Source organism: Oryctolagus cuniculus, chromosome 15, assembly GCF_051225735.1.
Source record: "Oryctolagus cuniculus isolate XC-2025 breed Fujian yellow rabbit chromosome 15, ASM5122573v1, whole genome shotgun sequence".
NCBI lineage: Eukaryota > Metazoa > Chordata > Mammalia > Lagomorpha > Leporidae > Oryctolagus > Oryctolagus cuniculus.
In genome coordinates, this window is record NC_142881.1 from 53,362,385 (window position 1) to 53,378,062 (window position 15,678).

The window sequence follows — 15,678 nt, forward strand, 5'->3', positions numbered from 1 at the left end:
CACCCATATAATGAATCTGTGACTTAGATGTATGACATATGCTCAAATTAATGTAAATCATCATTATGAATCATCAGTCACTTGAAGGGCCATTTATATAACATCTCTTTTAACCTCCTAGGTGAATAAAATGTTCTTGCCATATTCAGGGACTTGTCAAGAAAGAAAGAGAGCACTGTACACTGAACTGATAAGTTGACATTCTCATGTTCTTCCTATTATTTCATGGTCTCAGGCTTTTAGGAAAGGCTCCTTCATATTTTTTAATCAAAAACATTTTTAAAAATTATCTGACAGGAAGGAAGTGTGGGAGAGAGATAAAGAGTGAGAGAGACAGAGATATTTCTGGTTCACTTCCCAAATGCTTGGAAAAACTGGGGTTGGACCAGCCTGAAATCAGGAGTCAGACACTCCGTGCGGTTCTCACACATGGATGGCAGGACCCAGTTACTTGAGTATGAATACTGTCCTTCAGGCTCTAAGCTGATTCCAGCAGAAGCTGAAATCAGGAGCCAGAGCCAGGTGTGGAACCCAGGTACTCTGATGTGGGACCTAAGTATCTTATCTGGAGTTTAAACTACTGAGCTAAACTCCTGTCAAAAACCTCCTGCTTTAACCAAAAAGCATGATGTTATAGGCATGGCAGAGCTTAAAGCTGGTAAAATTTCATTGTTTATCCTTTTCCAGGAGAGCTTGCTCTTTCATCAGTAATTTAGGAAGCATGGCTTCTTTTGGAAGTAAGCAAATAGATAGATTGATGTTTATTAACAAAGATCCTCAGTTCCTAGGTGAAAATATAAACTCTTGTATCTACGTGAAATTTGTTTGGCAGTTTGAAGAACCCAACTTGGATTCTGGGGCCAAGGTTTTTTCCGAAGTTTTCAGACTTTTTTCAGGTTCCATTCCATCTGTGGTAGTCATCCATGTGATGTTCTCCTTTCATGGGGCACACAGTTGGGCTAAATCACTCATTGTTGAATAGTGAAGTGTGAACATGTGATTCAGGTAATACAATATAAGCAGAAGTGATACACATGATTTCCAAAATTGGATCAGAATTCTTCCTGTAAAAGCCTCTATTTTCTTTTCTTTCCCTGCACAGTGCTGAAAATCTAGAAGATGATATTGAAGCTTCTTGGGGCTGTTGGAAGCCCAAGATGGGAAAAGTGTGGATCATTAAATCACCAGTTTGCATTATCAAGTAAGATATAAATCAACTGCTGATTACCAAATGATGAAAAGCCATTGTGATTTAGGGGATGTTCTGGTAATCAGCCTCACATACATAGTAGCTTCACTCTACTTAAACAACTTATATTTAATGACCTAAATCTAATCATCTCTATACTTTTATTCTCTCCCCTCTCTTTAGTGGTTCAATTCATGTTTTCTTGAATATGTACCATAGAACTCTAATTTCTAACAATGTTAGGTATTTTGATTTGTTGGGGGCTGGCTCTGTGGTGCAGTGGGTAAAGCCGCTACCTGTGACACCAGCATCCCATATGGGCACTTGGTAACACTGACTCAGGAAAGGATGAATTTGTTCATTTACTGTGGACCTCTCGGTGTCTGTATATATTTGATTAAAATAAGCAGTATATATCAGGCATAATTTGGGATACACTACTTCTTCTCTTCCTTTTATTATATTATGAAATATACATTAAGAAACATTAGTGGAGAAAATTGGATCCATATTTAATAGTCTTTCCATGTAAGTTTTCCTGCCTCAGCATTATTCCATTCACTCAGTCTGGGTTAGTAGTCACATTATTTGCAATGTGCAAAGAGACACATATAGATAATTGGTACCCAGTTGTATAGCAATGCTTTAAAAATTTTGGTGGACCATTTAGAGATCTTCTGTGTGTGGTGGTAGATGTCCCATCAAAGCTAAAGTATTTCTAGCTATGATTAGTCCTGATTTCTGAAATTCTGTTTGGAATATTTATAGGCTCTCATGTATCTAACCTGAATGTTAGCTGGAAAGTTTGTATGGAATGGTGACATCTAGCTAGTATTTTCATTGGGATAAGTGGGGCTCATCAGATGGTACACCAGCATTCAAGCTTTTGGGTCATGAGATACAGCATAAAGAAATTTTGGTTAGAGGTAAGAGAGATGAGAATGTAGAGTTAAGTCTATTATTATTTTGGTAGGCAATCCAAGCAGCCAGACAGGTAGTGAATCCAGATTATACAAACTGTTTCATCTTTTAGTAATTAGGCATTGGATAATTTATTTTATTTCCTTATGCTTTTGTTTTCTACTTGCAAAAGAAAGACAGTAAGAGTATCTATCTCTTAGGCTAAGGAGGAATAAATGAGAAAACATATAATTAATTAACATTAGCTATTTTTATTAACCCAGTCCTTTGGACAAACCAGTTAACTATCAGTGAATCTATTTTAAAGATTTATTTACTTATTTGAAAGAGCTATGGAGAGAGAGGGAGAGACAAACAGGAAGAGAGAGACCCTCCATTGACTGGTTCACTCCACAGATGGCTGCAACAAAACGGCTGATCCAGGCAGAAGCCAGGAGCCAAGAGCTTCATCCGGGTCTCCCACATGGTTGACAAAGGCCCAAACACTTGGGCCATCTTTAGCCGCCTTCCCAGGCACATTAGCAGAGAACTGGATCAGAAGTGGAGCAGCCGGGGCACACACCAGCACCCATGTAGGATGCTGACATCACAGACAGTGGATTCACTCACTGCACCACAAAACCAGCCCCTAATGAATCATTTGCTTCAATCAGATAAAGGAGATTCAAAAGGACATTTTTGGGAAAAGAATGATTTCTTTGAAACTGACAAAAATTCGTTGTCACATGCCACTCAAAAATTGTAGTCCAAACGTCTCCATTTATAAATATGTCACATCATTCAAAGGGGAGAACGTGATTCTTTTGATAGCCTTGAAAATCAACAGACCTTGTGTTTGATAAACCCGTGCAGCCTCTTCAATTTGAAGCGATTTTAATGATCTCTTTTTAGAGTTTAGAGAACATACATGTTACTTGCCTTGTTATTACTAGGTGTTGTATTAGTCAATACTTGATGAAATGTTACCTTATGGATGAACTGTGACACAAGTCATTCCCTAGCCATTATTCAGAAATGTTCTTTAAACACTTATCCTTCTGCTATTGGCACAGCTGTTGTGTTCTGTTAGGAAGTACCTGGAGAGTACATTTTCTGTGTGAGACTGATTTGTCTTCTTTTTGGCTCTGTTTTAAAGTTATTAAGAGAAGAATCTAGCTGACATTCAATGCTGATATCTAAATACACTGAGAATGAAAACAAAAAACCTCCTCTTGGGATAAAGGTGTGGATAAAATGTCTCTCCAGACAGTTTGGTGAAAATAGGATTATTTTTATTGATGTGTCAGACAGCAGGTCATTTTGAAAATATTCCCTTCTTTATATCCCTGTAGCCATTCTTTTGTTTTGTATTCACTTAAGCATCCATTAACAGATACTTAGTAAGCATCTAGCACATGTAAGGCCCACTGCTTAATTTCAAAGTTTTTGTTTTGTTTTTCTAAAGTGTCTAAAATATAGACCTACCATCTGATTGCGGGGAGAAAATAGAAAGAAATATATCTATATAAACAAAAATTTAAAAGACAAAGGATTAATACACACTCCAAGTACTCTTAATAATTAACATTTATTAAGTAACTACTGTGTGCCAGGCATTTTTTTCTGTGATTAAAATAGTCAGATCATTTAAACCTCACACTGTTTTTTTTTAAATCCTTATAGTATAGATACATAAGTCAAAGTAAGTGGATTTAGTAACTTCACGAACAATTTACTGCAGTAAATATTGGAAATTTTGAACCATTCAGTCCCCTGAGTCTCTTCATTACTACTTCGCACAAAATAAATGTATTGATAATTAGCTATTAGATATTTAGAATATATCAAAAACCTTAAAGCCTGTTACTGATACTGAGAAAAACAATGATAGTTACTATAACTATGGAGGTCACTTTTAAGCAGCTCTGTTACTACTGAGTCATGAATTTGACAGAGGCTTATATGAAAACAAATCCAATCCAGGGCTTAAATCTATATCTATATCTATATCTATATCTATATCTATATCTATATCATTAAACTCAGTTATTGAAAGATATATTTGAATGGCAGTTTTAGGTTTACAAACAATTACTGACAGAAAGTACAGAGTGTCTCAGCGCATTCCCTTTCTCCACATTGCTTCATGCCAAAGCTTTTCCTGTTGTTTGCATCTTCCTTTACTGTGGCAGACTTCTTATAATTGATGAATAGATGTTGATACCTGATTATCAAATGAAGCTCATAGTTATATTACGGCTTACTCTCTGCTATACATCTCTATGGGTATTGGGTCATGGGTCCATCATTACACTATCATATAGAGCAGTTGCAATGCTCTACAAATCCCTCATGTTCCTTCTTTTATCCATGCCTCCCTCTCTTTCTCTTTCTCCCCAAACACCTGGAAATCAGTGATCTGTTTTATAATCTCTTTGGTTTGGCATTTTCCAGAATATTACATAATTAGAATCATACATTAAATAGGCTTTTCAGACTGGTTTTGCTCACTGAGCAATATGTACTTTAGTCTCCTACATATATTTTTATTATTGAATACTATTCCATATTGTATATGTACCACAACTTGTCTATCCATTCACCTGCTGAAGGACATCTTAGTTTGTTCTGTGTTTTGAAAATTATGAATAAAGTTGTAATACACACTTGCATGACGTTTTCTTGTATGGACATAAATTTTCAACTCATTTGGGTAAAAAGGAACATGATTGCTGGATCTTAGGGTAAAACTACATTTAGCTTTATAAGAAACTACCAAGTATATTCCAAAGTGAACTACCTTTTTTCATATTTAGCAATGAAGGAAAGTTCCCATTACTTCACATTCTCATCAGCATTTTGTGTTGACAGTGTTATGGATTTTTAGTCATTCTTGTAGATGTCTAGTGATGTCTTATTGTTGTTTTAATTTGTGATTGCCTAAAGACATAAGATGTTGAATATATTTTCATATGCTTATTTGCCATCTGTGTATCTTTTTAAAGTGAATTCTCGCCTCAGATTTTTTGCCCATTTTATTTATTTTTTAAAAAGTACTTATTTTCATCTACTTGAAAGGCAGAGTGATGGGGGTGGAGAGGTAAACAGAGAGAGAGAAAGAGAAAGTGAGAGAGAGAGAATACCTTCATCTGCTGGTTCACTCTCCAAATGCATCAACAAAGGTTTCAGGGCAGGGCCAGGCAGAAGGCAGGAGCCTGAAACTCCATCTGAGTCTGCCATATGGTGGCAGGGACTCTGGTGCTTGAACCATAATCTGCTACCTTCCAGGCCACATTAACAGGAAGTAGAATAGCTGAGACTGTACTCAGCACTCTAGTATAGCATGTAGGCACCCCAAACTTTGGCTTAACCTGCTGGAACACAATGCGCATACAGTCCCCACCCCTCCCCCAAACATTTATTCATCTTTAAGTTGGACTCTATTTTTTTGATACTGAGTTTTAAGAGTTCTTTGTATATTTTGATTCAGTGTTTTGCCTTTGTGCTTTGCAAAGATTTCCTGCCAGTCTGTCACTAGTCTGATTATTCTCTTAATAGTGACTTTTGAAAAGCAGAAGTTTTTAATTTTAATGATGTTCAACTGTCAATTATTTCTTTGATGGATTATGCCTTCGGTATTGTATCTAAAATCATCATCAAACAAAGATTGCCTAGATTTTCTCTGTTTAATATTTTAGAAGTCATGTAGTTTTGCATTATACATTTAGGTTTATGATCTACTTGGAGTTACTTTTTAAGAGGAGTACAGGTTGAAATTAACCAGTAATGCCACATCATTCATTGAAAAGGCTACTTTTTCTTTATTGAGTTACTTGTACTCCTTTGTCAAAAAGCAATCAGCTTTATTGTATGAGTCTATTTCTGGCCACTGTATTCTGTTCCATTGACACCAATATCACACTGTTAGTTATTGCAGTTTTTTTAAATTAATTAATTTATTTGAAAGGCAAAGTTAGAGAGAGGCAGAGGCAGAGGCAGAGAGAAAGAAATCTTCCATCCGCTGGGTCACTCCCCAAATGGCTGCAACGGCCAGAGCTGAGCTGATCTGAAGTCAGAAGCCTGGAGCTTCTTCCGGGTCTCCCATACAGGTGCACGGGCCCATGCACATAGGCCATCTTGTACTGCTTTTCCAGGCTATGGCAGAGATATGGATCTGAAGTGGAGTAACCTGAACTTGAACCAAAGCTCATATGGGATGCCTGTGCCGCAGGTGAAGGCTTAACCCACTACACCACAGTGCCGGCCCCAATTATTGTAGTTTTATACTAAATGGCAGACTTCCAATTTTACACTTCTTCAGTACAGTGTTGGCTATTCTGTCTCTTGTCTTTCCACATAAACTTTCTTTTTTTAAAGATTTATTTATTTATTTGAAAGATGGAGCTAAGAGAGACAGATGCAGAGAGACAGAGAGAGAGAGAAAGGTCTTCCATTTGCTGGATCACTTCCCAGATGGCCACAACGGCCAGGGCTGTGCTGATATGAAACCAGGAGCCTGGAGCTTCTTCTGGATCGCCCATGCAGGTGCAGGGACCCAAGGACTGCTTTCCACTGCTTTCCCAGGCTATAGCAGAAAGCTGGATCAAAAGAGGAGCAGCCGAATCTTAACCAGCGTCCATATGGGATGTCAGCACTGCAGGTGGCAGCTTTACCCACTATGCCACAGTGCCAGCCTCAACATAAACTTTCAAATCAGTTTGTTGATAATCATATAATAAACTGATGGGATTTTGTTGAGTCTGTAGATCAAGTTGGGAAGAATGATATCTTCACAATTTTGATTATTCTTAACTCAGAAACATGGACTATACTTTTACTCTCTCTCTCTCTCTCTCTCTCTCTCTATATATATATATATAAATAGTTTATTAAAATTTATTTGAGCAGCCAATAGATGTGGGTGGAGGGGGGAGGGATAGGACTTACTCATGTGGGTGATTCTGTGAGACTGCCTGCCTAGCCCATGCAGTTTAAGAGGGCTTGGCACACCATGCCTGCTGAGAGAGACCCTGGTTGGGGGCTCAGGCACACTGAGAGCCACACATGACCTGACTGCTTGCTGGCAGGCAGCAGGAGCCCCAAGCACATTTCCCCCACCCCCAGTTCCTGCTGAAGGGCCTTGTAATTGTCAGCTAGGTAAACAGCTCCTGGGTGTGGCCTACCCTAAGGACCACCTGGAAGGAAGGCTGTGTAGGCTTTGTGACCTTTAAGCTGACTGGAGAAGTGTAGAGGCACCAGTATCTTCTGATTGGAGAAGCATAGAGGCACCAGTATCTGCTTTATCCTGTAGAATTATTGTTGCCCCGAACTAGCTACTCCTCCTTGCCCTTTAAAAGCTTGTGCCTGGTTGTTTATTTTTATTTATTTATTTATTTTTTTTGACAGGCAGAGTGGACAGTGAGAGAGAGAGACAGAGAGAAAGGTCTTCCTTTGCTGCGGCCGGCGCACCGCGCTGATCCGATGGCAGGAGCCAGGAGCCAGGTGCTTTTCCTGGTCTCCCATGGGGTGCAGGGCCCAAGCACCTGGGCCATCCTCCACTGCACTCCCTGGCCACAGCAGAGAGCTGGCCTGGAAGAGGGGCAACCGGGACAGAATCCGGCGCCCCAACCGGGACTAGAACCCGGTGTGCTGGCGCCGCTAGGCGGAGGATTAGCCTAGTGAGCCGCGGCGCCGGCCAAAAGCTTGTGCCTGGTTGTTTATAAAAGGCCATGTCACCAAAACTTGTCTAGGGTATTTTTTGAAGAACGCCATTGCCCCGCCATCCCTTCAGTGTGTGCCTTGCAGGATGAGTCCACAAACCCACACTCCCAAATGGGATGCTGGCATTAACAGTAGCAGCTTAATCCACTGTGCCACAATGCTAGCCCCTATTTTTTATTTCTTCCTTAGGCTTTTTTAAAATTTTTAAAAATTTATTTTATTTATTTGAAAGGTAGAGTTACAGAGAAAGAAAGAGGGGAAGACAGAAAGAAAGAGAGAGAGAGAGAGAGGTCATCCATTGGCTGGTTAACTCCACAAATGGCTGCAGTGGCCAAGGCTGGGCCAAGTTGAAGCCAAGATCCAGGAGCCAGGAGCTATTAGCTTCTTCCAGGTCTCCCACGTGGGTCCAGGGGCTTAAGCACTTGGGTCATCTCCTGCTGCTTTCCCAGGTACGTTAGCAGGGAGCTGGAGCAGAAGTAGAGCTGCTAGGACTTGAACTGCTGTGCATATGGGATGCCAAATGTACTGTAGGATTGGTCCTCATTGTGGTGGTAGAAACTTCAAGAGCTGTGGCCTGCGCTGCTCAATAGGCTAATCCTCCGCCTGCGGTGCCAGTGCACCGGGTTCTAGTCCCAGTCCGGGCGCCGGATTCTGTCCCGGTTGCTCCTCTTCCAGTCCAGCTCTCTGCTGTGGCCCAGGAGGGCAGTGGAAGATGGCCCGGGTCCTTGGGCCCTGCTCCCGCGTGGGAGACCAGGAGGAAGCACCTGGCTCCTGGCTTCGGATCAGCAGGGAGCGCTGGCTGCAGCGTGCGCCAGCCACAACAGCCATTGGCGGGGTGAACCAACAGAAAGGAAGACCTTTCTCTCTGTTTCTTTCTCTCACTGTCCACTCTGCCTTAAAAAAAAAAAAAAGAGTTGAAAAGAGCTGTAGCCTGGTGCTAGGTGATTACACGTGGTGGCCCTATCTTTCTGAAGGGGTTGATGCTGATCTTGCAGGAGTGTATTCATACTGGAGCAAGCAAGTTGTTTTAAAGTAAAACCACCCCATGAGTCATGAGTTTGGATCCTTCTGCACATGGCTGATTTCTTTTCTACTTTTTGCTATGCTGTGATAAAACCAGGAAATCCTCATTGGAATACTTGGTGCCATGCTTTTTAGAGCCTCCAGCCACAAGAATTGTGAGGCAAAGAAACTTCATTACTTTATAAGGTACCCAGCCTCAGGTACTTTGTTATATCAACAGAAAGCAGAATAAGACACACATCAAATGGTCAGGGAAGAAGCAGTACTAGTATCCAAGTTTTCTGACCTTAAGAGAATAGACTGATAGACTTTTTAAAAATTTTATTTTATGTAGATCCTTGTATTATTATCTGCTATCTAAAAATCTCCTAGATTGTAACAATATACATTTTATAACAAATGTTTTTTACTTCACATTTATTATCCACTAAGATTCTAAGAATGGTTTATTTGGCTTAGCACCTTTGGCTCAGAATCTCTTATTAGGTCACAGTAAGATACATTCTCATCCAAAGAATCAAATTGGGAAGGTATACTTTTAAAAGCAATCATGCCTTTGTTGAAATGGATCCTCACGATCCTTTCCAAAGGACTTCTGGCTTCCACCAGAGCAAGAGAGCGGGTAGGGGAGAGGGAGAGTAAAAGGGAGAGGGAGAGCAGAGAGAGAGAGAGACAGAGGAGAGAAGAGGAGATGAGAGGAGAGGAGAGGAGAGGAGAAAGAGAGAGAGAGAAAGACCAAGACAGAAACAGCAATCTTTTATAACCTTACAAGTGACATCATGTTATTTCTGCCATATTCTGTTCAGTAGAACTGGGTCACTAAATCAAATCTGTACTCAAAGGAGGGGATTACACAGGAGTGTGAATACCAGGAGGCAGAAATCACCAGAGGCCATCTTCAGGGCTTCTAACAGGCTAAAAACAAGGAAGAGGAAGAACTGTTGGTAGAAACACTCACTGCTAGCATCTCTCTTTTACTCAGAGAAGAAGGTAACTATTGATAATGGAAGCATGGAAACTGGTAGTTCTGCATAATAACACTCTTTGATCTTCCATGAAGTCACCACCAAGCTATAATTTTAAGATCACAGTGATACCATTAAGCTTATTCTTACCTGTATGTTTAATACTGGGCATAGCTATTCTCTCACCAGAGGATTTTTTGAAGGGAAAAAGGATCTATTCCATATCAGGGTAGACTTTAAAATTTCAAAGACCTTTTATCTGAAAAGCTTTTCTGATATAATTTTTCACATAATTCTTAAAATATATACATGCAAGGAATATATGAATATCAAACTAAAAAAACTAAATTAGGAACATTGTTGAAAGAAAAGAGGTATATCTTTTTACCTCTTTTAAAAAAACACCTAATCTTCAAAAAAGTCCTGAGAGCTATGTAATACTATTATTTTGTACATGAGAATTGGAAATGTGAAAATTTGCTCAATATCCTGCATCTATAGTTGACTCACAACCTTGATTATATGGCAGGAAAATTATACCCAGGTAATCTATGTGCCTCTGAACCAAATAAGAGAGAGAAGGAAAAAGCCTGAAGGACTCAGGAGAAATCTTTATGTGCCTTCATCTCATAATTGGACGCTCCTTCTTAGGCCATTTACTTTGAAAATATTCCTTTTTAGAGAGAAAAAGTATAATTTAACACAGAGCTTAGACTAAGTCCTGTGAATATCTGAAACTTTTTTGGAGATGTTAGACTCTGGAAAGAACTATACTTAAAAGCTTGAGGCTTTTCTCTGATTCTCTTTTTATATGATTTGTGGACACAAAGTCATTATGTAGATATTCCCTGCATTGAAAGACCATTTTGATAAGCCTTGAAGTTTTCAAAGATAAAACAAATTTGAAAACCGAGAGTTTCAAGAAAATGTGGAACCAAAACTGAACAGTTCTCCATAGTAATATAAAAAGCTTTTTCCATTTTAGTTGGTACTTCATCCAATCTTATTATGTTTCCCTTAGGAAAAACACATTTTCCAAGTTAAGATTTAGATGGATTCTTTGAAAAATGTTGACCATACTTGGATGATGGGTATGAGTTCTTGTCTACTAATTGGGGCAAAAGACAAAAAACAAATCGAAGGGGTTGAAGGTATGGTTGCGTTATTTTCATTTAATGCTAGTGGAGTGATCCTGAAAGGAATTAATTTGGAATTTTTAAAGCTCAACCTTGGCTACTCTATAGAAGTGCCAAGAATGTACAAACTGGATTTTGCAAAATATATTGATTTTGTCTTCTATTCTAATGTCAATGACTGCGAAGATGCAGAAATTAAGGCCTGATTTTTGTAGGACATAGTAGGAATTGGTTGTTCTGCAATGAATGAATTTATGTGCTATCAGTCTCTCTTGGAAGAAAGACTTCCACCCTTGGAAGAAAGACCCCTGCTATACTATCTCACTGTTAATTACTAGAAAACTGGATACAATATTCAAAACAATTGTTTCCATAAGTCATACAATGGACATTGAAGAACTGTGGTTTCTGAAAGAAGGTAAGCAGTGGAAGTTACCTGGACAACTGCTCTGGCTTTATGAATGGAGGCATTGAAAAATAATGCTACAGGTATTGGGAATCTAAACATGGTCTTGAAATCTTGCTGAGTAAGAGACACAGGACTTGGAGTTCAAGGAAGTTGAGGTAATAGAATTTGAAACACAGGTGACTGAGAAGGGTGACATCCAGAGAAATAGCTCCAGGAATATGTGTGTATCTGTCCCTAATTGGTCAAATCCTAATCTGCACATGCAAATGTAACTAACAAAGCAGGACAATAAACAACTTCTGAGGGAATTACTGGGGTAGCGTGTGGTGAGGCATGGTGAGGTGTGGTGGGGATTGTAAGCCAAATAATAATCAGAATTTATACAGGACTTGAAATCATGTAAATCCCAAAGCCTAATGGGAGACATGAATGAATACACAGGGAGCAAAGACTCAAAAAGAGAAAACTAGATTAGACTCAATAAAAAGACAGAGACTAAAACTCGAAAGGATTAAAATAATGTGAAAAAATTTAAATACATGCAGGAACAAAATCCAAGATTACTTAAGGAAATATAAGAAAATATAGCATCCAAAAAAGTGACAGAACCTAATAAAAATTTGCTGAGTATATGAAAAAACAAAATACATAGCCATGATAAATATCAGTGGGAAGACATCTGCTTTCTGGTATGGTAGGCAAAGAGTTTGAAAATGATCACTCCAATCTCACATCAAGAAAAAACTAAACAAAGTGAAAATTAACAAAGATCTTCTAAAATATGTCAGAGAACTGAAGCCACAGGGAGAACCATTGTCCCCCAAACTGGAAGATATATAAAATCAAAACTCAGCATAACAGGACCCCAGAGAAGAAATTTTATTGAGAACCAATAAAATTGGAGTTGGAAAACTTAAAATACAATTAATGAATTTCAGGAGGCAGACATGTTTGAGAGTTCAAAATGCCAGGGAAGAAGGGTCTTAGGGTAATTCCTACATTTTTATGAATTTTACCACCAGGAGCCCTAGAAGTTCTCACAGTGAAGAACAGAGAAAAATGTTCTTGTGCTTCCATCAGGGGAAAAAAAAAGTAATCATTTTGAAATATACCCAGAACATTTTGTTCTTCTTAACCAAGGCATGCCCTCAAGATAAAGTATTTCACCAAGGGATAGCTGAGATTTTACCAGAGCCTTCCTGACCTGGGAGAAGATACACACCCAGCCTCCACTATCCTTCCTTTCCCACCAAAGAGCAAAGAAAAATCCAAGAACTTGTGAATATCATAGCTGAGGAATGCAGGATTACTAAACGACTAAGAGAAAAATCCTAGGATGATAGAATATTTTCCCTTTCCCATATGTCACAATTCCATTAATAGGGATTCTGTATAATAGGGGGGGAATGCAATGGGAACAACTTAATAAAAGGGAATGCAATGGAAAGAACTGCACTTCTCAGATCTTAATTTAAGAAGAAATCTCTTGGGAAACCCAGCAAGCCTACTCAAAAGAGTTGCAAGAATCCCAAAGAGGAATGGGGAACCACAGAAGATACAGCAGAAGGCCAGAAAGACAATCAGTGTTTCTGCTATCCTCTCTCAAGCTCTGTGAGAGAAGGAAGGTCATCCTTGTTCCTTCCCAAATAGAGACCTGTCTGCCAGCTCAAGTCTGAGCAGGAATTTCCCACTTTTGGAGGAGATGGACTTGGCTAGCTCCTCATTCAGAGAAACTCCTGGAGCTTTGGCTTTTACCGTAATTGGCTTTCACCAGCATCTAAGCTCATCATGGTGCAGCCCAACCAGGCCTGAGCTGTACCCATGCAGTGTAATGTGAAGTGTCTCAGCTCATCACAGCCCTCAGTATGTTACTCTGGCCTCACCTTTGCTCACAATTTTAGCAGTAGTGACAGGGCTTCAGATAAGATAAGTGTTCCCCAGGCTGTGTCTGAAGGAAACTCTATCCTTATGGAACAACTCTACCAGGAGTAGCAGAGTTTGCCCAATAGTGTGACCCCAGATCCTCTTTCTGGCATTAACGAAGGCTGGTGGGAGGTAAAAGGAAACTTCTAGAACATGTTCTCCTTCAAGTTTATACAAAGACAATTATTTCAAGTCTGACTAAAGGAATCTGGAAATAAAGATCTGAAGAGATAGAGTCACATCAACTACCAGTATACTTTATATGAAGAAAGATCACACAATCCATGGAGCCCAGTGAGATGTTAGGATAGATCAGCCAGTTGCTGGAAACAAATGGCTGCCAGAGTGAGCTAAATAATAAACAAGTGATGTTGTACGTGCATGACATGCACTTCCATAAGAACTAAGTGTAGTAGAGTATATAGGTATGCAAAGTGTCCAGGCAATCTTCCAGTACAGTTCAAGTTGATATATGGCACCTAGTGACCTTCAATAGCATTAGCTCCAAAATAATGAAGGTACTTAATCTTTAAAATGCTTCCAGAAGATGCCTGAGAGACAAGAGGAGAGACTGATTGATTTCATCTGCAACTGGTACTCACGAGCCAAGCCAGTCCCCAACTTTAGAGATTGGACTGGTGTGTTTCCCTGAGGTGCTCTCTCTATTCCTTTGCCCTTCTCCATCTCTCCTGTGTTTTTGGTGGAGGGAAGATAATTCTACAGAAATAAAGTCAACCATCATGAGAACAAATGCTATTTATTCAAAATTTGCTATAGCTAGGCAGTCAGCCATCATCACTTTCATTAGGCAGAGGCTCCAAGGTATGAAAAGGGGAAGAAAGGGAAGCCTTCAGGGTGCCTTGAATGGAGGTTTGCTTTGGAAAGATCGTAGCAAGCTAAGTAGAAATGAAGTTGCTTATGTGATTTGTTTGAGAACATATCAGGCAATCTCTAGTTGAATCAGAGTTGGAAGCTAAATGAATACCATCCAGGACGCACACACACACACGCACTAAGTCACATAATCAAATTACTGAATAGCAGTGATAAAGAGAAATCTTAAAAGAAACAAAGGAAACAAGACATGTTAAATAAAGACAACAATTAAATAAAATTCAAAACAATAATTATCACTGACTTTTTGTGAAAAACTATTTAAGTCAGAAGGTAATAGAAAACACTTTCAACATATTTAAAGTACTGTAAGAAAACACTCTTACTCTCAAATTCGATATCCAGGAATTATATCCTTCACCAAAAAAAGATTTTAAAAAACCCTGCTTTTGGGGAGGGAAATTGAGAAAACTTGTTGCTAGGTGACTTGTACCATAAGAAATATTAGAGAATGTTCTAAAAATTGAATGAAAGACCTAGGTGAGATTTTGATTTGTAAAAAAAAAATTAAAATGCTGAAGTTGATAAAATGGGTGAATACATATGAAAGACCTTTATCATTTGAAATTTCTTTTTAGGAGAATTTATGGTTTAAAGTAAACTTAATAACAATATTCTGTGGTGTTTCTAATCCACATAAAAATGAAATATTTGACAATAGTAATGTAGAGTACATAAGGGTGAATTAAAAATATGCTGATATAAAGTTTTTACATTACACGTGTTAGTGATATATATTTAAATATGGACTGAAATAGAGGTAAAACACATTTATAGACTACAGAGCAAGCATAAAAAACAGACATGTAATATATAGCTAATAAGCCAAATGAGAAGATAAGCCTATAAAACACAGTTAATCTTAAAGGAAGCACAAAAGGGGAAAAACAAAAAAATGAGAGAGATAAATTCAAAACAAATGATGGTAGATTCAAATCAAACATGTATAAATACCTTAAATTTAATATTCAAGATACTCAAATTGAGACTGATATTACCATTGTTTATAAAAATTAGACCCCAAATATATATTTTCTGAAGAAACTTACTTTAACCATAATAAAAACAGAGTAAATGTGAGAGAACAGAAAAAAGATATAAATTGTAAATCCTATAAGAAATTAAAGTGATTTTATTACTATCAAAGAACACTTTAGAAAAAAAATAATTACAAGGAATAGAAGATTATTTTCATAATAAGGAGAAAATTTAACTGTTCTAAATATATATGAAATTAATAGCAGATGTACAAGATACATTTAACAAAAAGAATGAAATTGACATTCTATGATTTGATTATTTTTTGTAGCCCTTGTCTGTATTCCTGTGGTATAATGGTCTTTCTACTTTTCTTTGTTCAACACTATATTAGCCCTAGGATTATAAAATAATTCAATGTATATTATTGCAAAAATTAAACAAAAAGGAAAGAAGGAAGAGGGAGGGAGGAATGGATGGAAGAAGGGAAGTATCGTTTGTTTTAAGAGTTGTATCTATGAAATCTGTTCTCTTTTGTCA

At 38.3% G+C, this 15,678-nt stretch overlaps 1 long non-coding RNA gene across 2 annotated transcripts in view; it reads left to right on the plus strand.

The window, feature by feature from the left end:
• Positions 1-15,678, plus strand: part of LOC127484266 (uncharacterized) — a 453,346-nt gene that overhangs the window by 253,565 nt on the left and 184,103 nt on the right. The window contains exon 4 of one of the 2 annotated variants that reach the window (XR_016222206.1): positions 1,103-1,201. The exons of the other annotated variant lie outside the window; for it this stretch is intronic. This is a non-coding gene — a long non-coding RNA (uncharacterized LOC127484266). The remainder of the gene's footprint in view (positions 1-1,102; positions 1,202-15,678) is intronic. 2 annotated transcript variants of the gene reach the window in all.